Source organism: Lissotriton vulgaris, chromosome 12 (genome assembly GCF_964263255.1).
Source record: "Lissotriton vulgaris chromosome 12, aLisVul1.2, whole genome shotgun sequence".
NCBI lineage: Eukaryota > Metazoa > Chordata > Amphibia > Caudata > Salamandridae > Lissotriton > Lissotriton vulgaris.
The window spans coordinates 297,905,232-297,927,292 of NC_141700.1; the positions used below are offsets into that span (position 1 = coordinate 297,905,232).

The window sequence follows — 22,061 nt, forward strand, 5'->3', positions numbered from 1 at the left end:
AGGTAACACATGTCCTGCAGAAGCAGTCTCTGGACAGCCAAACTATCACTTAGGTTAAATATATATCAGTGATGCTGAGCCTGCAGTATATAAGAGGGCTGTATCATCATAGTGTCAGCCCTTTGCAATCAGGAAAGGCCCTGTTTTTTGCAACATGGCTTTTACATCAAAGTTGCAAACCGTCATTATTTAAATAACATTTCAAAGTTGCTTTTGAGTTTAACACATGGATTTAGTATGCACCTCTCTGGGTTGTATGATCACCAGTGTTAATATTATTTTGCTCATTAGCTATAGATTTATTTCATTATTTTCTTATGTGCAGAACACAGCTGCCAATGTGTGCCATGTCATGGGTGACTTTCAGCTAACTTGTGGGTCTGTTTTTAACTTTTCCGAATACCTCAAATTCTCCAGCCTGCAACTTGCTGCTGGATGAACAGGAGGATTAGCTAAAAGTGTAATTTGTCACATGCAGCCCATTGGAAGCTTAGCACACCGGGTTACCGATACATCTACATTAATGATCCTGGCAGGACAGAAATTAATTTAACCTCTGCAGATACCTGTGCTTCACATATACACTCTCTGCAGAGACACCAGAATGGGATTTCTAGTTCCCCCACCACTCTATGGTTTTAATTATTATCCTTATGTGTGTGTGTTCAATGTCCTGAGGCACATCTGCTTTACTCAGTGCCTTAAATGGGCACATAGTGAAACCTCCACTTCTTTAGTTTGAAAGAGCAGGCACCGACACATCCCAGCACAAAGCATTGCTTTTTAATCGGAAAGGACTGCCATTACTCAGGAACAGCCAGGTACTCTGGCATAATTTTAATATGCCCTTGGATATTTTCATTTCAGCACTTGCTGTACCATGAGTGTGACAGAGCAACAAAATCAGCTCCTTTAGTTAACATCCCTGTGTTGCCTGTGTGCACTTTGCTCAGGGGTACAGCATCCGTGGGGGAGCTGAAGTTTTAGTAAGCAAGAAGATGTATTGTCTGAATTAAAAGCATCATCGCAAATTATAAACTTATGTGCATAAACACCTCAAAGTTAAACATAGGAAATAATTTATCTTAACATGGAAAAGATCATGCAGATTCCATAAAAACGGCAATTGCCTGTTGCAGAGAACACACTACTATTCGTATATTCTCTATGCAAAGACATTCAGGCACATTAAGATGAGAGTGACCAGCAAGAATCCATGCAAAACTTCAAAGTGCCACGTGCTTATAAACAAATAGCCTATTTGTTGTTTGGTCAATAAAAACACCCCAAAATTAGATTTTACAGTACAAGCAAAGGAGCATATGCAATGCAAATAACACCTGTGAGAATAAAAAAATACCATAATTTGGGCATACAAATACTATGATCCTAATAAAAAGTGCCATATGCTTTGGTACAAGATATAACCGTAAAGATCAGGTCATATAATTTATTGTGATAGTAGCCAAGAAGGTGCCAAGGAAATACACATGAGAGAGGAATACAACCAGAGCCTCATAGTAGAAAAATATAGCACTTGTTTTGAATAATACTTTAAAAAGAAAGTTTAAACTACAGATGCAAGCATTCTTTCTGCAATAGTTTGAAACATTAAGAATGACAGGGTAGTGAAATTGAAGCACCAGATAAGCATAAAATAGGTGCCTGATGAGCAGATTTCACAGCTATATTGACAAAACAGGGTTTTAACAGGATACAACGTGCATTGAGCAGGTTTGAGCAGGTACAAACAATATGCAATAGAATTTCTTGTGAAAGCCCACACAGTCTACAATCACTGGTTGTGCATTGCTGGATCCATGTTGGTATGCCAAGTCATACTTTTAAAAATGTCCCCCTCATACATGATAGAATGGAGGTAGTCAGATAAGGATGAATTCCCAAACTCTGATACGGATTGATTACTCTTCAGGTGTGCTTCTTAGCAGCTAAAGCCTCTTTATCTACAATGAATGACTTTGTCTCTCTATTTAAAAGCTGTTTAAAACTAAGCTTATTGGGGAGACGCGCGCGACGTGGCAGCCAAGATGGCCGCTCCTACGTGAGCTCCGTGTCCTCGGCGGCGCTCCGAGCACGAAGGGACTGTTTAAGATCGGCGTTTCCCTCTGAAAAAGGCTGATTTGCACGTCAGAAGTCCTCCTGTGCCCCCAGATATGCGTGTGGCTCTCAATGCTTCATCCTACATGGCACTATGAGGTAAAAACGGACTTTTCCGATATCAGACGCCATTTTGTTTTTTTTTCTTTTTACCTCTACAACTCTACTGGCATTTCTACTTGAACCATCTTATTTTCAATGGCGTTTTTCCTCAGAAAGGTCTGCCTTAACTGCTGGCCACGCTACTGTTGGACTGTTGCTCTCTAAGCTCCCTTTTTCACAGATTTACATGTGAAGGAGTTGATTTCTTCGACAGTGACCGCCATTTTGACTCTTTGAGGGTGAAGGAGGAATTACATTTCTTTTTTTTCTCTTCAATTTCACTGACATGGATTGGTTCCCTTCTTGCCTGCCTCATTGTGCCTAAAACCTTCGCTTGTTCTGTTTTTTTTTTCATAAATTCAATGGCCTGTACGCTGCTTGAAGCTTCTCCTAACTCCTTGTGGTGTTCCTCCTCAATAGACTTGCAGTATAATATTTTACCCTGCTAATTTTACGGCTTTGTATGAGCTCTTGCTTGCTCTACGCATTTACTGCATTTCTTTTTTTGGGGTTGTTTTTTTTTTTTGCTTCCTGTGGTGGCCTCCTTGTATCTCCTTTTTGTCGGTGCATTTGTGTGAGCTGCCTGCTCACTCCCTTATATTGAGCCCCTCGCTCTCACACAATGGAACCCACGCAGAATTCGGAGGCTTCCTCTGCGGCAGCTGTAGCACGCAAAGACTCTGCATCTTCTGGCAAGCGCCTCAAAAAAGATCCTCCTTCGCCTTCCAAGTCTCCACCTCCTGTGACGCTTGAGGATATTATGGAGGAACTTCGTCATATCCGCTCCTTCATGGCGGATACCACCACAACTCTTCAGAGACTTGATGAAAAATGGTCTACTCTAGACAGAAGGGTAACTGATGTCGAACAACAGATAAGTGATGCCCGGGATGTTGCCGCCAAGGTTGTCAGTCTCACCAAAGAAGTTGAAATGCTCAAAAAAATCTCTGAGGATTTGGAAAATCAAAATAGACGCAACAATCTACGCATTTATGGTGTTCCAGAAAATTCGGAAGGGTCGGATATCATCAATTTCCTGAAGTCTCAATTACTGCCTATCACTGGTATCCCTAAACATCTGGATGTCAATATTCAGAGGGCGCACCGTCTTGGCTCTAAAAACTATTCTGCTTCCTCAAAACCCAGGGGCATTATTCCATATTTTCTCCTCTACTCAGACTTAATGACTATTCTTCATTCGGCTAAGCAGCATAAGCAGCTAGTGTGGTCTGGTCACAAGTTATTTGACCCACACTTCGTTCCATGAATGCCAGATATGGTCTCATCCATCCGTGTTTCTTCAAGGTCACATACAAAGAAAGGTCTTTTAGCTTCGATGATCCAGAAGATTTGCGGAAGTTCATCAACACTCATAAGGAGGATTCCATGGAACATAGTGGCACTTGATGTCTTATTGTCTCTATCCTTTTGTCCTGAAGATTTTTGCTGCACCTTTTCGTGTTCTGATATGTGTTTTTCTATTCCTTTGTTTTTCAGATACACATTCCAAGTGTTTTATCCTACTTCTCCTCCGTTGTGTTGTCTCACCGTATGATTTTTTTTTGTCACACCCCATTATGCCGTCTTTCCTCATGGTTGTCTGGTAAGTTTCCTTCATTTGTAGTACATTGTCAGGCTTAGTCTCCATCTATTCGTGTTATTTTTCTTTTTCCTCTTATGTACTATTTTTTATGAGGCTTTGTCTTTGACTTTCCTTTCTGTAGTAGGGCCGTCTTTCCCTGTTGCTCCCGCTCCATTGTCTGTTTTGCTCCTGATGTGTATGGCTAAAACCCCTCGGTTTTTTGCCATCCTGTTTTTTTCCTCTTATCTTATGGGAGTTTCTGTCTCCCATTCCTCTTTCCTCTTTCTTCTCTTTTGCCTTCTCTTTCATCCTTTTTTCTCATTTAGCCTTTTCTTTACTCTCCTTTTGCTTACTTTCCTTATAACTCTTTTGGTGCTTTTTTCCGGTGGAATGCTCTCTCCTTCTCTTTTTTATACTAACTCATTTTGGCTTTTCATGCATTTCTTTTTCTATTTTCTGTGCTTTCTATCTTCTTCTCTATCTTTCATCAGTTTTCTTTCATATTTCTCTCTATTCTTTCTATTTCTGGTTGAATGAAAGGTCTCAGAATAATTTCCTGGAATGTTAAAGGACTTCGCAATCCAATTAAAAAACAACGTGTTCTTTTCTCACCTAGCGAGACTGACATGTCATGACATGCTCTTTTGCAAGAAACGCATTTGACTTTGCAGGATTTACCTTCATTGCGTAAACAATGGGTTGGAGCAGCTTTCAGTTCCACAGCTGTTCATCATAAAAATGGTGTTATTCTCTTGTTTCACAAATCGTTAAATGTTCATGTATTGCATGAATCTCAGGACTCTGATGGTAGATGGTTGTTTTTAGAATGTATGGTTAACAATGTTAAATTTTCCTTTTGCAATATCTATGGTCCGACTGGCGTCGATAATGCATTTTGGAAAGATTTTTCCTCCCTTCTTTCCTCACACACCTTTGAAAACCTCATTTTAGGGGGGACTGTAATCAGCTCATGGACCCCTTTTTGGATAGGAAGTCCAAAACCAGGTACATTCCCACTAAAATGCAAAAGTTTTTTCATAAGGCAATCACATCCAGAGGCCTTATTGACTCCTGGAGAATATCTCACCCTGACTGTCTCGAATTCTCCTTTTTTACCCCGGCTCATACCTCACACTCCCGTATTGATTACATATTTCTCACTCAACATGCATTCCAGTTCATGACTAATTCAGAAATTGGCTCTATTCTTATTTTTGATCACGCTCCCATTATTCTGGATATGGATTTTCCCTCTCCTATCTCCACTTCCAAACGCTGGCGATTCAATAATTCCCTCCTCTTAGACCCTTTATTTGTTAAGCATCTAACTTTGTTTATGACAGAATTTTTCCACACTAATCTTCACTCTGTCTCTGAATTCTACTTTCTATGGGATGATTTTAAAGCCGCTGCTAGAGGTTGTATTATTGATTTTGTGTCTCGCAAAAAGAAAAAAGCCATTGCCCAATCTACCCACATTCTTACACAAATTAAACATTAGGAGCACTTATATTTTACTACTAATTCCCCTGATACGCTGTCTTCTCTTATTCAAGCCAAAATGCAGTTTAAAAAACACTCATGGGCCTCCGCCTCTGATAATCTTCTTAAATTCAACGCAAAAATGTATGGTGGTCGCAATAAGGCGGGGAAATCGCTTGCCAATTATCTTAAAATTAAAAAGCAGAAGACCAATATTATTTCTATTAGGGATTCTCAAGGTGTCTCTCATTCTTCTGATTCTAAAATTCTTGAATGTTTTGTTGATTATTATTCTAATCTTTATTCTCCAGAGTCCACTCCGTCTCCAACACAGATTGATTCCTTTTTCCAATCCATACCTAAATCCTCTTCAGATGTTGTTGATCTCTCCTCTTTAGACGCCCCTATATCTGATACGGAAATTCCTAAGGCCATTACTCTTTTACCCAAGGATAAAACGCCTGGTCCTGATGGTTTTACTGTGCCTTTTTATTTGTATTTTAAATCTATTCTCATACCACACCTACTTTCCTTAATTAACTCCTTTCTTACTAAAGGCGAGTCACAAGGTTCATTTACTCAGGCCATGCTTTGTCTCCTTCCTAAAAAAGACAAAGACCCCACTCTATGTAAAAATTACCAGCCTATCTCCCTTATAAATACTGATTGCAAAATGTATGCAAAAGTCTTAGCCTTGCGGATTAACCAAATCATCCCTGATCTCACAAACATATATCAATCTGGCTTTGTTAAAGGATGCTCCATTACGGATAACTCAAGAACTCTTCTCAACATCATTAATCTCGCTTCTAAAATGAAAACCCCTATTGCGGCGATTACATTGGATGCCGAGAAGGCTTTTGATCATGTTAATTGGGACTTTATGTTCGGGGCCTTAAGATGGCACGGTTTTAGTCCTCATATCATCCGTTACATTCATTTGCTATATTCTGCTCCCTCTACTTCCATTTGGGTCAATGGTGCACAATCCAATTACTTTTCTCTTCATAGATGCACCCGGCAAGGTTGTCCTCTTTCACCCCTTTTATTTGTCCTTGCTTTAGAACCATTCTTAGAAACAATTCGTCGATCCTCTTCCTATTCTGGTTTTCTTTATTAGAATGTTGAGATTAAATATACAGCTTATGCAGATGATATTATGCTATACGTCTCCAATCCATCCACCTCATTACCTTCCCTTTTTCCCTGTTACAGGCCTATTCCTTAGTCTCAGGTTATAAATTGAACGTTAATAAATCTGAAGTTCTACCTCTTAATAAATTTTGTCTCTCTCGTCAGTTTCATGGCTCTGGTTTTGAATGGATCCCTACTCACATTAAATGTCTTGGTATTCTTTACGCTAACACTATCAGGGACACCATCAGACTTAATCATAAAGAAGTTCTTAACAAACTTACTTCTCTTAGTAATGGTTGGTCTCCCCTCTTTTTATCTTGGTGGGGTCGTCTCACAACAGTTAAAATGATGCTACTTCCTATTGTTAATTTTTGTCTTTCAATGCTCCCTATCTCTCTTCCACTTTACTTTTTCAACTCTATAAACCGTCTGCTAACCAAATTCATATGGAATAATTGTAAGGCTCGTTTATCTCTTTCTTGTTTACAACAGCCCAAAAACCTGGGTGGTGTAAAGTTCCCCAATATATCCCGCTTTCACTCCGCTTTCGCTCTTAAACAGATTTGGTCTTTTTTGGATGATTCAGTTTCTCTCCCCATAACTGCTTGGAGCTCATTGGAACTTGAGCAAATTGCTCCCTTTTCTTTCCTTAATGCCACTCGTCTCTCTCATCCGCCGGCACGTTTTCTTGCCCCTACTCTCAAACATTCTAAGACACTCTCTTTATCTCTTTTCCGCGCTTTTTTATCGCAAACTGAATTACACTCTCTTACTCCTATTTGGTATAATAAATCCCTTAGACTCAATAACAAAGCGCTATTCTGGAAGGAGTGGATCGATAAAGGCATTAACAATTATACTCAAATATTCAAAGACAATACCCTTCTCACTTTTCCTCAGCTCTGTGATACTTTCCATATCTCTAATGCACATTCCCCTCAATATTCTGCTCTCACACTTCCTCTCACTGATTTCATTTCTCAGCAATCCTCATTACCTACATCTTCCCCTACTTCTCTTTCTTTACCAAACTTTTCACTTCCCCTCAAAGCAGCTGTTATTTATAAGACACTCTTTTTTTCCGACGTTACGAGAACTAAAACTAAACTGGAATTACTCTGGGAACGGGACCTAGCTCAGGAATTTTCATTTCAGTCATGGGATGCTATTTGGTCTAAAATACATACTGTATCCCGTTCCGCCAGTACCACACAGACATGTTATTCTTTCTATAATAGAATCTTTTTTACCCGTCAAGACTTATGCAGATTCAAATTACTTGAGACTCCAAATTGTTGGTCCTGTTCTCATAATACTGCTGATCTTATGCATATGTTTGTTCATTGTCCTCTTGTTCACTCTTTTTGGTTGAAAGTTTGGTCGCAATTGAACAAAATCCTGAATACAACTTTCCTTTTGAAATTGTACACATTTTCTTGGGTGGTTCTTCATCTATTTGGAATGTTCATTGTGATTCTCGCAAGTTCATAGACCTTGCCTTGGCAATTGCCTTTCAAGTCATTACCACCAATTGGAAAGATGCTTCTAAAATCTCATACATTGCTTGGTGGAACTTGCTTTGTCATCATCACAGACTTGATCATGCATTTGCTACCATGACCACTTTGTTAATCAAAAGGGATATAATATGGTTGCCACTAACTGATTTTCTTTCTAAACATGTTTGAAGTTTTCTTGCCATGTGAAGCACCTTTTTCTCTTTTATTTATCTTCCTAATTTTTTTTTTGTCTTATTATATTGTATTCTCATTCAAATGTCTCAGCTATTTTGTTAGGCTATTCCCATCTTCTCTTCTATTCTTCTTTTTCTCCTTTCCCCTTCTTTTCTTTTCTTTCTCTCCTTTTCTCCCTTTCTTCTTCTTTTCCCATTCTTTTCCCCCTTAAATAAAATCTTTAAAAGCTTTTTCCCTTAGTAATGTTTTTATGTCCCTTATGGGGACATTTTCTTCATTGGCATATTTTATTAATCATACTTTAACTCTATTATTTTTATATTCACTGTATTGGTGTTTACATTGCCTATTTACTTCAATAAAGCTTTTTAAACTTAAAAAAAAACTAAGCTTATTCATCTCAAGAGTTTTCGACGCAAATCAAAGCTTTGGAAACATGTTGAGATGTCGGATCTCCAAGCCCCAGCATATTTAGAGTGATTTATTTCGTACAAACAGTTGTTTGCTCAGGAGACAGGGCCAGATGGGGACAATGCATGTATGCATTTCAGAAATGACCCTTGCGCCACCAAGGACTGTCGTCCAAGATCAAATTCCAGGTGGATTTCCGCTTGGCCAATTGATTTAGGAATTCCTAAGAGGGACTTGCAAGCCTTAATTAACAATAGACCCAATAATTTAGAGTATTTTCCCTTGGTGATAGGTGAGCCTTAAGCAATAGTCGGTAGTAGCTTGGCTCCCATAACTTTAAGAAAATGTTCATACGATTGGTTTCTTAATGTTTTATGTAATGACTTAAAAGCATATATTAAAGATTATGTTTTTGCACCTAAAACGTTAAAATGACTTTTAAACAAGACTTAATTATTAAAATACGTGGCCAGATACTTGTATGTCACCACAGCCTCAACTGGCCCTCCTCTTGATTTTCGAAGTCCTATCTCAGAATTCACTGGGCCAATTTTCATGATCTTGGTTTTCTTGACATTCAACTCCAAACAATTGGCTGTAATGTATTCATCAAAAGCAGTGATTAGTCATTGTAACACCATTAGGGTTTGACTAAGTAGAATTGCATCATCAGCATACCGAAGATATTTAAGGTCATCCATGGAACTTTTGGGCATTAACAGTTTCAAAATGCTGCAACAGATCTGAGATAAAGAAGTTAAAAAGGCATGAACCCAATACACAGCCTTGTTTTCGATCATTGCAGGTTTTAATTCTTCGAGACAACCTAGATCCATTGCCTAACTTAACCTGCACCTAAGTGTTTGTGTACAAAAGTATAATAGTATCATGAAACACTTGGTGAATAGCCCATCCAGCGTGTTTACGCCAAAGTATGAATCGTGGAACAGAAACAAATGCAGCTATTAAGTCAATAAAACGGATATATACTTTTTTTTCAAAATAGTTCTACCAGTATGGTGAGGGTTAATAGGTTGATGATTGTGGATTGACCCTTACAAAATCCCGACTGGTTAATTATGATTATTTCCTGTGATGTTGCCCATTCTTCCAGATAGGGCAATAATCTGGAGGCAAATACCTTGGCCTTTACAGCAGTTAGAGCAATTAACCGATAATTTGAAGGGTTATCTGCTAGGCCGCTTCATTGATGACCCCAACCAATGCTTTGCCATTGTTGGTCTTGGTAGCATATATTAACCTAAGCTATAGCACCTGTTGATATTGTGACTTCGCCTTCCAGACTTCCTGTCTATAGGACCTTCTCAGTAGCTCCAGCTTTTTATTAACAGAATGATAGGTTAACCAATATCGATGGTTGAAAACGGCCATTGATGCCCTATAAAGAGCCTTTTTCAAGTTAAATCGCTTGGGTGAATTCCACCTATTGGTTGTCGAATTCAAGGGGTGCACCTTAACTAATTTTATTGCAATGAATTTCACCACCAATGATGTAGAAATTAATTTCGATTTGGCCACCATCATTCCCCCACTCAACATACTTTAGGCACTATGATTGATTAAAAGGTCAATGAACTTCAATATTTAAGACTGATTGTTGGATTGCCAAACCAAGCATTTCAAACTATCAGTCGAAGTGGCTGAATGTTGAAGCACATTTGCTTTATGATTACAGTTTATTGGCAGATCCAAGGTTAACCTCTGGGGGTTTTGCTCACTTTTGACTCTTGGAATCACCTTGTAATTGTTTATATTCGGACCAAAATCAAATAATATGAAAGTATAGTCGATAATCGAGCTATATTTAGAATTTTTAAAAGTTGAAATTTCCCTTCATTTACAAGAAATTGATTCACTGAGCATAATCAGACTAAGCTGCTGCAGGTTACCATGACACAGCTTAGAGTGACCATTGCTTGACCAATCTGAGAATTAAAGTGAGACCAAGTGTATCTTGACATCACCAGAGATGAATAGGCTGGCCATTTGATAGTGTACTGCTAAAGATTTTACAATATCGCACAGGGTGAATAACTGAGTCATTTTGTTACTTTTTCTTGTACGTACATACATGCTCAATATTATCATGAGACGAGAATCAAACTGTAGGACAACACTGTGTATTCATGTCAGCTTCAAATCAAATACTTTTTCCTTCACACTCAGCTCTGTTGCAATATAAAATGAAAGTCACCCCTTAGTGATTCCTTGGTTAATTGAACACATAGCTGGAAGAATACATTCCTTGTAGCCAAGCAATCAGTATCCTGTTACCTCCATGTTTCCTGAAGCATCAACATTTCAAAAGAATGTAAAAAGGAGATTGTATCTGGGTCGGCCATCAAGAGAGCAAGACCATGAACATTTTAGGAACAAATTCTATTGCTTATTTTTTACTTTGCTTTTATGCAGACTTTAATCCCCACCACCAGGTGATGTGTTTGATAGGGTTGCCAGGAGACATGCCCAATCTTCAGATGGCATGTTATTTTTGGTTAGTAAGTCACAGGTGCAGACTCCTGATGGCATATTTGTGATTGAAAGGTCCATGATGTTTCTTATGTTACTGAGGAGCCGAATCACACCTCTAAGTAGTGGGATTGATTTTTCACTATACCCTTTCTTGTATTAAACAAAACAAGGTTATCATCCAGACATAGGGCAGATTTGTCACCATCTTTTAGTTTCTTGGAGGACTTTGGTGACTTGGGCGACTAAGGTAGCCTTTGGTTTTGTTGGATGTCGTTTAGACATATGACAGAATCATCACAATCTCTCAAAACAGCTATGCTGTTTTAACCGTACCTGTGTTTTTCACCAACTGCCTTAGACAGACAGCTTTGTTGAATGGGTATTGCTGTAAAACCTAACAATGAATTGGAGGGGAATGAGAAGGAAACACAGTACTCAGGATCTGCATGAATGTGTGCCTTAACTATTGTTGCATGTTACCCCCCACTCTTGAATGGAGCAGCCATTGTAAAGCATGTGTCACAATCAGTGGACTGTGTTAAACAATCACCCTGCACAGCACATTGCAAGCTGCTTCTGCTGATGCACCTAGGCCTGCTGGAGCAGGTATAGGTAAAGACCATCGTCGTATTGAGCTTTGTCTGCCTGTTTAAAATAATCCATAATATGGGACTGGGAGGGCTTGTTCAGGGTATTGTTGGAAATTTTATTTCACTGGTATGAAACACTCCCACCGGGGCTTTCTTAGGGATCTTATATCTTTGGTGTGACTGTAAGGTCCCTTGTGATTTCCCAGACCTCATGTTCTTTAACAAAGGTGAGGAAACAGCGAGTATCTAATCAAAGAAGTTTTACAACCACAGAAATCTCTGGAGTGACAAACCAAATGTTGTATAGGTAGAAGGAGGGAGCATTTGAGAGGCTTTCCGCCCACACCTGGTCCTAACCAGACCATCTCTGCTACCCCTCAGCTTTACTCTAGTACAACAGAGGCTAATGCTGCTGCCACACCAACCCATTTCAAATCTTAATCATAGCACTACAGGGTACATTGAAAAACAGTCCAAAAATGACAGATAACACAGATAGCAATTGTCACTGGCCACATAGGGCCTTCTACAAGGACACAATAAGATAGTGTAGTAGCAACAGTTGTGGTAACAGTTGATGTAAGCCAGTGCTACCTCCTCACACACCGATGGAGCTAAAACACATCAGAAGAGGCACGAGCACACCAGCAAATATGATGGGGCCTTAGGATTTTAGCACACCCGGGCCCTTCACCCTTGCAACTCTCAATTAAATAAGTTCCGCAAGTAAGGTGAACATTTTCTGAGCTGTATCCATTGTTAGACTGGTGCAACCTACCTGTACGCACGTTAGGCACAGGTCATGTTACAGAGGGCACAAGCACACCAGTCATCCAATACAGGCAGGACTAAAGGTTTATAATTGTTATTGTTTCTTGTCTGCTGATAATGCAGATGCATGTGCACTGGTCTTCTTAGCGTGGAAAAAGCAGCACCGCCTAACGACAGCCCCTTCTGTACAACTGCCGAAGAGAAACCGAGGTTTGGTGCCAGCCACACGCTATTTCCAAATATCCCTGGTTGTTGGTCGCTGGACTACTGTGGGCTGAAGAGCCAGCAGACCGTCCGCCAACCAGCTACTTGCTGTAGCGCCACTGGACCCATTTACTTTGATCTTAAATTTAACTAGCACTACTCCTCAGAGTCATTGACTTTGGTCCTCTGATAGATCTTGAATCTTGCAGAGAGGGTCGGATATAGAGGATTAAATTTAGCTATCCAATGAAGTCCAGAAATTGGATAACTGACTTATAATCAAGTAATTAGATTCATATATATGACTCTCAATACCACGCTATACAGGTACAGAATTATTACTGCTTGGCCGCCATCTTGGGAAAGGCGCTCTCTAGCAGGTGGGAGGAACTTGCTATAAAACATGCTCGCTGCGTGGATGCAATTGCCTAGGTGAGAAGGGAGGTTAGTTGCTGTCTCCCAGGGGTTTTGTTGTCTTGCTTTTTGCAATTGAGGTTTTCTTGCCACTCGTTTTCTTTTTAACTTGATCCGTGTTTTAACTGTGTTTATTTCTTTGTTTTTTAAACACTATTGCTGCTGCTATTCTTCACACAACTGTATTAGTATTTGGGAAGCTGATTGTGTGACATTGTTTCTTTTTTTTAAAAAAACGACCACTCACCTGCACTTTGCTCCACATACACATTGGAATCTCGGTGGGATACTTCCTGCTTGGCCGCCATCTTGGGAAAGGCACGCTCTAGCAGCAGGGGCAAACTTGCTATAAAACATGCGTGCTGCGCGGACGCGCGCTGGTGCTCCGAAGGCGCACCTAATGCAAGCCCGTCTGCGCCCGTCAGCATCCCGGAAACGGTCAGCTCCAGCCACGCTGCCTGCTTTCCATCACAGGTGCATGCGGAACGCAAGTCATGGAGCGGAGAGAAACTAGGATTAATTGATGAGTCCCTGAGCAGGTGCGCTCATGTTTGGACCGTGCTCGAAAATATAGATAGCATTTGTCCTAACTGCACAGTGGGCTCTACACCCTTACCCAACCATACTCCTTCTACCCCTTTGGTCGGGCAAAATATTAAAGCAGCCCTGATTAATGCGCTCTCTATGGTGAAGCAAGCGTCAGATACCTTTGAGCTTCTGGTTGATAACCAGCTTGATCTTTTATTTATAACCGAGACCTGGTTAATGATTGCTCCGCCCCGGTTATTACATTGGCTATCCCTATGGGGTTTAAAATTACCAGGGTGGATCGAAAAAGGGGTCGCGGTAGTTTATAGGGAAAGCTGGATTTTCATGCAGGTGAATTTCCAGGATTTTATGGAGGGCGGAGTGTTTGATTTCTCCCTCACTATTTCTCCTCATTTTCTGATGGGAGGTATGCTTATATATCGTCCCCTGTGTCCCTTAGTTCTTTTCTCAAAATTCTGGATGAAGCCATTGTGCATTGAGCTTTAAATTCTCTAATTATTTATTGCTCAGAGATTTTAATATTTTTTTTTAGTGTAAAGAAGCTCCCGATACTCCCGATATGACACAGTGGATCAAATCCCCCACTCATAGGGGTGGTCATTCTATTGACGGGATCTGCTCTAATTTTCCGCTAATGGTATTTGACCCTCTTCCGGTCACTTGGTTGGATCATTCTTTAATTACATTTTCTTGGTCCATTCAGCCTTCCACTTCCGCTATGAATACTCCTGTGGTTAGACCTCCTCCTCGTGTTGAGCCTGCTGCTTTTGATACTCGTCCAGATATGCCAGGAGATTTACTGGGGATTTACTGGGAGCAGTTGGTAGACTTAAGATTTGGTTGGCCGGAGAGGTGGAGAATTTCTCTGGTCCTCTAGGTCATAAAAGAGAAAGAAAGTCTCTGTCTCAGCCCTGGTTTTCTAAGGAGTTAAAAGAGCAAAAATCTGCATGTAAAAATCTATAACGGGTTTGGAGACAGGCTTACAGTCCTCTAGCCAAAACAGACCTTAGGAAAGCTCAGAACAACTATTACTCTATGGTGAAGGTTGCCAAAGGCCACTTCTTTGCAGAGCGCATTGCCCAATCAAAAAATAATTCAAAATAAATATTCTCAATTGTTCAAAGCTTCCTTGATCCCAGGGCTCATGAGAGGACTTCTCCTGGTTCTAATGATTGGTGTGAACAGCTTTCAGTTTTTTTTACAGATAAAATTAAAGCCATACAAGATAGCTATGGCTTCGTCAACCAGACTCAGGAGGTCCAGCTCCATCCTAAAACTGTAAGGCTGGGTTTAGTGTGCCCTTCTTTGGCTACATTTTCTACTATTCCACTGTCTGACACCCTGACTATTCTTAAATCGCTCAAATGAGGCTCTCCTACTGACCCCGGCTGAGCAAGGCTACTGGCAGCAGTTGCGGATATAGTCAACCCGGAAGTTAACAACATTGTTAATATGTCCCCTCAGACTGCTATGATCCCACGTGAGTGGATGCAGGCAAAACTTCTTCCCTTGCTGAAAAAACCCTCACTTAATCCCACAATCCCGACAAGCTACCGTCCTATCTCACTTCCCCCGTCTATGGCTAAGGTGTGTGAGAAAGCTGTCCATAAGCAGCTCTCTGAGTTTGTTGAGACCTCGGGCGCCCTCCACCCTGCCCAGTTGGGCTTCAGGGCATTCCACAGCACTGAGACGGCCTTGGTTGACATGGCGGAGGTTTTTAGAGAGTGTCTTGATGCTGGCAGGAGAGCAGCATTAGTGCTTTTATATCTCTCTGCTGCGTTCAACACCGTGCCTCACCAACAACTCTGGCACGGTTGACCCACATCGGCATCTCTGGGCAGGTATGGAAGTGGACTGAATCCTTCCTAGCCAATAGATTGCAGCAAGTAGTGTTACCTCCTTTTTCTTCTACTCCTAGAAGTCTGAATACGGACGTCCCCCAGGGCTCTACACTGAGCCCTCTTTTGTTCAAGGTTTATATGACGCCCCTGGTCTACTTGGCAGAGGAGCTGGGTGCTAAGATTATAGCTTATGCTGACGATACCCGGCTCCTCTTCACGTGGAACGAAACGGACTCCTCTCCGACCATTGCTAAGAATTGTCTCACTGAGGTCTTTAAGTGGCGAGCAAAGGCCCAACTGAAGTGCAATGAGGAGAAATCAGAAGTGCTTCTCTATGGTTCCTTCCCCCCACATTTCAGAGAAGATATTTGAGCTGTAGGCTATCCTGTGCCCAGTTCTTCCGGATGTCCAGCAAAACATCTGGGGGTCTAGTTTGGTGAAGATTTGAGATTTCTGCCTCAGATTAACAAACTGGCGGGTGTGTGCTTCGGCACACTGAAATGCCTAAAGAGGTTTCTGCCTCTGTTACCTAAAAGGGCTAAGGAAATGATGACCTGCGCGCTCATCCTGTCAAGGTTAGATTATGTCAATGCCCTGCACACTGGTCTCCCGGCATATCAGCTAAAAAAGCTACAGATTGTCCAGAACGTGACGGCTAGAACCTTGTTGGGTATGCCAGGCAGATCCAGCTCTAGTCAGAACCTTTGAGATCTACATTGGCTCCCGGTTGAGCAGCGGGTATTGTTCAAGGCTCTGACATTAGTCCATGGTGCCCTCTACAAGGTAGGGCCTCAATACCTTAGGAGACTGTTTTCATTCTATGAGCCATCTCAACATCTTTATTCTACAGGCCAATGATTTACTGTGGTTCCTAGGTTCAGGCAGGCTAGGTCAGGCGGTAGCTCTCTTTCTGTTAAAGCCGCCACAGCTTGGAATGCCCTGCCCTTTGAATTATTAAACCTCAGGGTGTTTAAAAAACAGCTAAAAAGCCTGCTATATAAGTAATCTTTTGCTAGGCTATTTCTTTTTCCCTTCTCTACCATTTGGCTTTTGCGCCGGGACACTTCAGATTGGTCATGCGCATTATAAATGGAGGCTAACATAACATACCTGCTAAACCAAATCTCCTGAAGAAATGTAGACAAGCTAGAATCATACACACAAGTAATTCAGATAAAACTATACAAAATAGTAACATTAGGACCTGTTGACTAAAGGCCTCTCTATTAGAATCCACATCCCTCAATTAGACTATGGAAATCCACAACCAATTTCTGAAGACCAGTCATAGAGAGACAGAAACAGGATCTTTAAATGGTTAGAATTCATCAGTATTTTTAGGAAGTAGATTTTCCAATATTAGGCATTGAAAGAGAACAGAATAATTAAATTCATCACTTTAGGCCATTACTTACTGAAGTTCTCGAAGGCGTGTTCAGGAAAGGGCATGCAGCATGCCTGCTTAAAGATTCTCTCCCATGGGAGAAAGAAGTCCGGGAATAGTGCACACAGTGTATGCACAAGCCAGAAGAGTCCGTCAGCCCAATAGTTGACTCTCAGTCCAATTGAAGCATTCCTCCTGGGGAATCTGGTGATCCAATTATCAATCCAATGGAAAATATCATTTCTCAGTTACGGGGTGGCAGCTCCTAGGTTACCACATCAGATGAGACCATTCAGTCCATTGGTCAGTTTGTATAGGATGCTTGTCATGAGACATAAAGGATACACATTTTAATGGGAATATAGTCATTTCAAGTTACATAAATGATCAGGACATCTGGTAGAGGTGGACCTTTAAACAAAGATCCTTTAACAAGGCGCATGAGCAGATGTTCCTGGTGTAAGAATAATTGTATCAAAAGGTCCTTGTAAGCACATGGAACTCCTGAAACAGGATACAGTTGTAATACATTTGAAATAAATAGATATGCGCTTGTGGAGACAGAGTCGAGGAAGAGAAAAGGAAAAATATACATGAATAAGCAGACAATCCTATTTGAATTTAGGCTAATATAAGCAAGATTGTAAGCATTCAAATAAGAATTTTCAATTTGAATTATGACATTAAGATATGATTTGTGGTGTATATATGCTTGAGGCAAGTTAGTCCCATTGTATATGACAAGCGTAACTATAACGTACTACTGGATTTCAAAATTACCAACATGTAACTTTTTCACAAAATCTTAACAACAATTTTAGTTTTAGGCACATTACATTAGTACAAATATAAAGATCATACTGTAAAGGGTTCACTGAAGTCAGAATTAGCATTTACGTGCAACATCATTTATTTTTCTTAGTTGGTTAACACTTTAACCCCTTCGCTGCTAGGCCTTTTCACCCCATGTGCCAAACTTAGGGAAACCTAGCAAACCTATACATTTTTTAAAACTAGACACCCAGGAGAATCCAGGATGGGGTGACTTGACTGCCTTCCACCAGACTGTGTTACCCAGAATCCCTTGCAAACCAAAACAATTGTCAAAAAACCCACATTTTCCTCACATTTCTGTGGTGGAAAGTTTTGGAATCTGCGTGGATCCACAAATTTCCACTCACCCCGCGTTCCCCAAAGTCTTCCGAGATAAATGGTACCTCACTTGCATGGGTGGGTCAAGGACCCATGACAGGCACTGGCCCAAAACCTATTGAGGAGACATCAAAATTACCTATCACAAAACAACCTGGATTTGCAAGGGGGGTCACCTGAGGTTTTGGCCTGGGCTCGGCGGCCATCTAGGGTAACATACCAAACCCACACATTTCTGAATAACTAGACACCCGGGGGAGTCCAGCGAGGTATGGTTTGCGGTGGTCCTCTAACGTTTTCCTACCCTCTATACCCTGCAAACCTTTTTGGGCCCTTGCCTGTCGCGAGTACTTGACCCACCCAAGCAAGTGAGGTACCATTTTTATCCGGAGACCTGAGCGAACACTGGGTGGTAGGAAATTTGTGGATTCACGTAGATTCCAGAACTTTCCCACACAGAAATCTGAGAAAAAGGTGGGTTTTTCAGCTAAATTTGAGGTTTGCAGGTGATTCTGGGTAGGAAAACGTTGGGGGACCCACACAAGCCATACCTTGCTGGACTCCCCCGAGTGTCTAGTTTTCAGATATATGTGGGTTTGATAGGTTCCTAAGATGGCCGCCAAGCCCGGGGCCAAAAACCTGGGCGACTACCCTTGCAAAACCAGGTTGTTATGTGATAGGTCATTTTGATGTCTCCTCAACACATTGTGGGCCCTTACCTGTTTTGGGTACTTGAACCACCCATGTGTGTGAGGTTTTTGGCCCTGGGATAGAAGCAGTTCTCAATTGGCCTAGTCCATCCACGACTAAACAAATTTAAAGTTTTTTAGGATTCACAAATTGTTATAGGCGATTTATTTGTGATTTCTCTAAAATAATAACCCCTATCACCAGATTACTCTGTAAAGGAGTCACATTTGAATGGAATGATCCATTAGAAAAAGCGTTTCAAGAATTAAACTCACAATATACTTCAGCACCCATACTCATGCACCCTGACCCTTCTCGTCCATTTATCGTTGAAGCAGATGCTTTATAATTTACCATAGGAGGAATGTTGTCACTAAGGCATAATGAAACTAAACAAATGCACCTAATAGTCTATTATTCCAGGAAATTGTTACCTGCTGAAAACAATTATGCAATAGCAGATAAAGAATTATTAGCCATCAAAGCTGTATTTGAAGAAGGGCGTCACTACTTGTTAGGAGCTAGGCATCTGATTACTATTTATACGGATCACTGTAATCTCCAAAGTTTACGATCTGTAAAGGCTCTGTCTGCTTGACAACTTCGTTGGACATTGTTTTTTAATGATTATAATTTCATTATTACTTATCGGCCTGGAAAAGAAAATAACAAGGCTGATGCTTTGTCACACATAGGCATAGAAAACAAATTTGATCAACTAAAAAGCTCACAGTCAATTCTCCAGTCCCATTGCTTTCAAGCCAGCATTTACAAGGAACTAGTACAAGAAATATGATCAGAACTAAAGATAAAGTCATTTGAAGAGTTGCAAGATCAGTACCCCTCGCTTATGTGGAAAGATGAACTCCTGTGGATGAGTGCCTAACTATTTGTACCAAGAACAACGTTACAGATCACTGTTAATCAGTTAAATCATGATTCCCCATTATCCGCACATCCAGGCCTTACAAAAACCTACCAATTATTAAAACATAATTTTTGGTGGCCTTCCATGTGTCATGACATCCAAAAATATGTGGAGACATGTGCCTTGTGTATCCAAAATAAATCCTCACATCAAGCTTTCAGTGGCCTGTTACAACCATTACTGAAACCTCCGCAACCTTGGCACACGGTGTCCCTTGACTGTATTGTTGACCTCCCAATCACTAAAACTGGTTATAATACAATTTTAACTGTGGTTGATTATTTTATACGTATGTCTCATTTCATACCTCTAAAAAAACTCCCTTCTCAATCAGAGAGCACAAATATTCACTCAAAACATCATTCAATTACATGGAATTCCCTCCATTGTTATTTCCTATTGAGACCCTCAATTTATTTCTCATGTTTGGCAGCATTTGAGTAATCATTAAACATGGAAGTATGTACATCATCAAGTTACCATCCTCAAACAGATGGTTTAACAGAATGCACCAACCAAACCTTTTGAGCAATATTCACGCTGCATGTTAATTGACTGTGATCAACAACGGGTAGACATTTTGTGGGCTGTGGAGTTTGCTTATAAAAACGCTGAACATTCATCTATTGGTATGTCTCCATTTTTCTGTGCACAAGGCTTTCATCCTAAAAATATTCCTGGAAAGACCCCATCCAATATATCCAGCCTATCCATTTGTGAGGATGTTAACAAATTAACACCTGTAAAACAACACTCACAATTTCAGTTGGCAAAAGCCAAAGAAAACCAAAAATAATTCCCCAACCACTATATACAATAGGTGACAAAGTTTGGTTATCCACAAAAAACTTGAACCTTAAAGGCAATAAGAAATTCTTTCCTCGTTTTATAGGGCTGTTTCCTATCCAAAAAATAATCAATCCAGTGACTGTACCATATCATCCGATGATCAGAAAAAGTACCCCACCACTTCCAATTGATATAGAAGGCGTACCCGAATATGAAGTACGAACATTGCTTGATGCTAAACGAGTACGTTGCAAATTATATTATTTAGTAGATTGGAAAGGTTATGGTCCCGAGGAACACTCTTGGGAGCCATTGGTCCATTTGAAAAATGCACCGCGACTTGTCAAAGCCTTTTATAGACGTCCTGATAAACCAAAAACAATTCCTTCGGTCTTGGGAGGGATTTTGCGAGGGGGGTACTATTATGATTTCCCACAAGACCATCAGGAAATGAACCTGTCAGAAACCAACGAAACCCCTCTTAAGCATAGGGCACTAGTCTAACCTGATGCCAGAAGAGGGTCCATCCATAAACCCAGCGACCAGTTCATCCCCAGTAAAAAAAAAACACCCTATCCCGTGCAACCAGCACTAACTAAATGTGGCATGTTGTGAATAATGTACATTGATGTAGGGTAAAACATTTTTAGGATTGTCTAAAATGTATTTGGTTTTCTGTGGTGCTACGATTATTGTAGATTCATGATTTGATATGTGAGCATTATGGCCAAAGAACAATGCTGCAGAAAGAAGAAAGAGTAGCTTACTGACTCGAGCCATATGCCTTGCGGTCAGTATTGCTTGATGAGGGAAGAGGAATGGCATTTAGTAACGCCAAGTAACGCTACGTGAACGTTGACGTGGAGCACATCTTGGGTGTGGCAAGACTATTTAAAGCCACATCCGATTCTGGATAGTGCTTAGCTTTCCAGTCTGTCATCCATAGCGATTTTGTATCCAGGGACGCTTACCTGGAAATTGATGCGGCGTTCATTTCTCCATCTCCTGATCTCCAGAACAGCACATCACCCCGTTGGACATCGAAACCTGTGGAAAGACAAGAAAGAAAAGAGATAAGTGTAATTTACGATTTTAAGGCACCCTTCGGAAGAAAGATTTAGCATTTAAAACTCAAGTTCTAGAAATCACAACTAATTGTTGGAACCTTCTTTTTAAGATCAATATTACTTTTTGAAAAGGATTGCAAAATTGTTTATTTCTAACACCAAGGACAATGGTTGTATATAGTAGTACTTTACTCCAATTATAGTGGTGGACCTTTTGTATTTGCATTCTAAAAAATTTGTAAAAACAAGGAATTATGCAGTGGTGGAGATCGATACAGTAAGTATAATCGTAGATGGTGTTTAATTATAATAACGCAAGGAACCATTGTATGTTACTGGTGCAAACTTGTTGGTATCTTTATAGTATTACCAAATCGATGAGCCTAGTGAAGTGAACTACACCATAACCATACCACTTCAGAACGTCTAGAAAGCCACTTCAAAACTACACGGATGCTACGTACCACATCCTTAGATCGCAGGTAGGAGCATGTATTGAAAGAAGGGCATGTACTTATGTAAAGGTAGGGAACAGCAGTAAAGAAGTGTTTGAAGAAACTGAAAAAAACATTCTTGTTGCCTCGCAGGTCGACAACAAGGATTCTTACAGCGTCCACTATCTGTCCCTCCTCCGTGAACCCTACTATGTATTCCTAGTGAATT

At 40.6% G+C, this 22,061-nt stretch overlaps 1 protein-coding gene across 1 annotated transcript in view; it reads left to right on the top strand.

Moving 5' to 3' along the window:
* LOC147674007 (uncharacterized) overlaps nucleotides 1-22,061 on the top strand; it is a 640,165-nt gene that overhangs the window by 305,302 nt on the left and 312,802 nt on the right. The window lies entirely within an intron of this gene.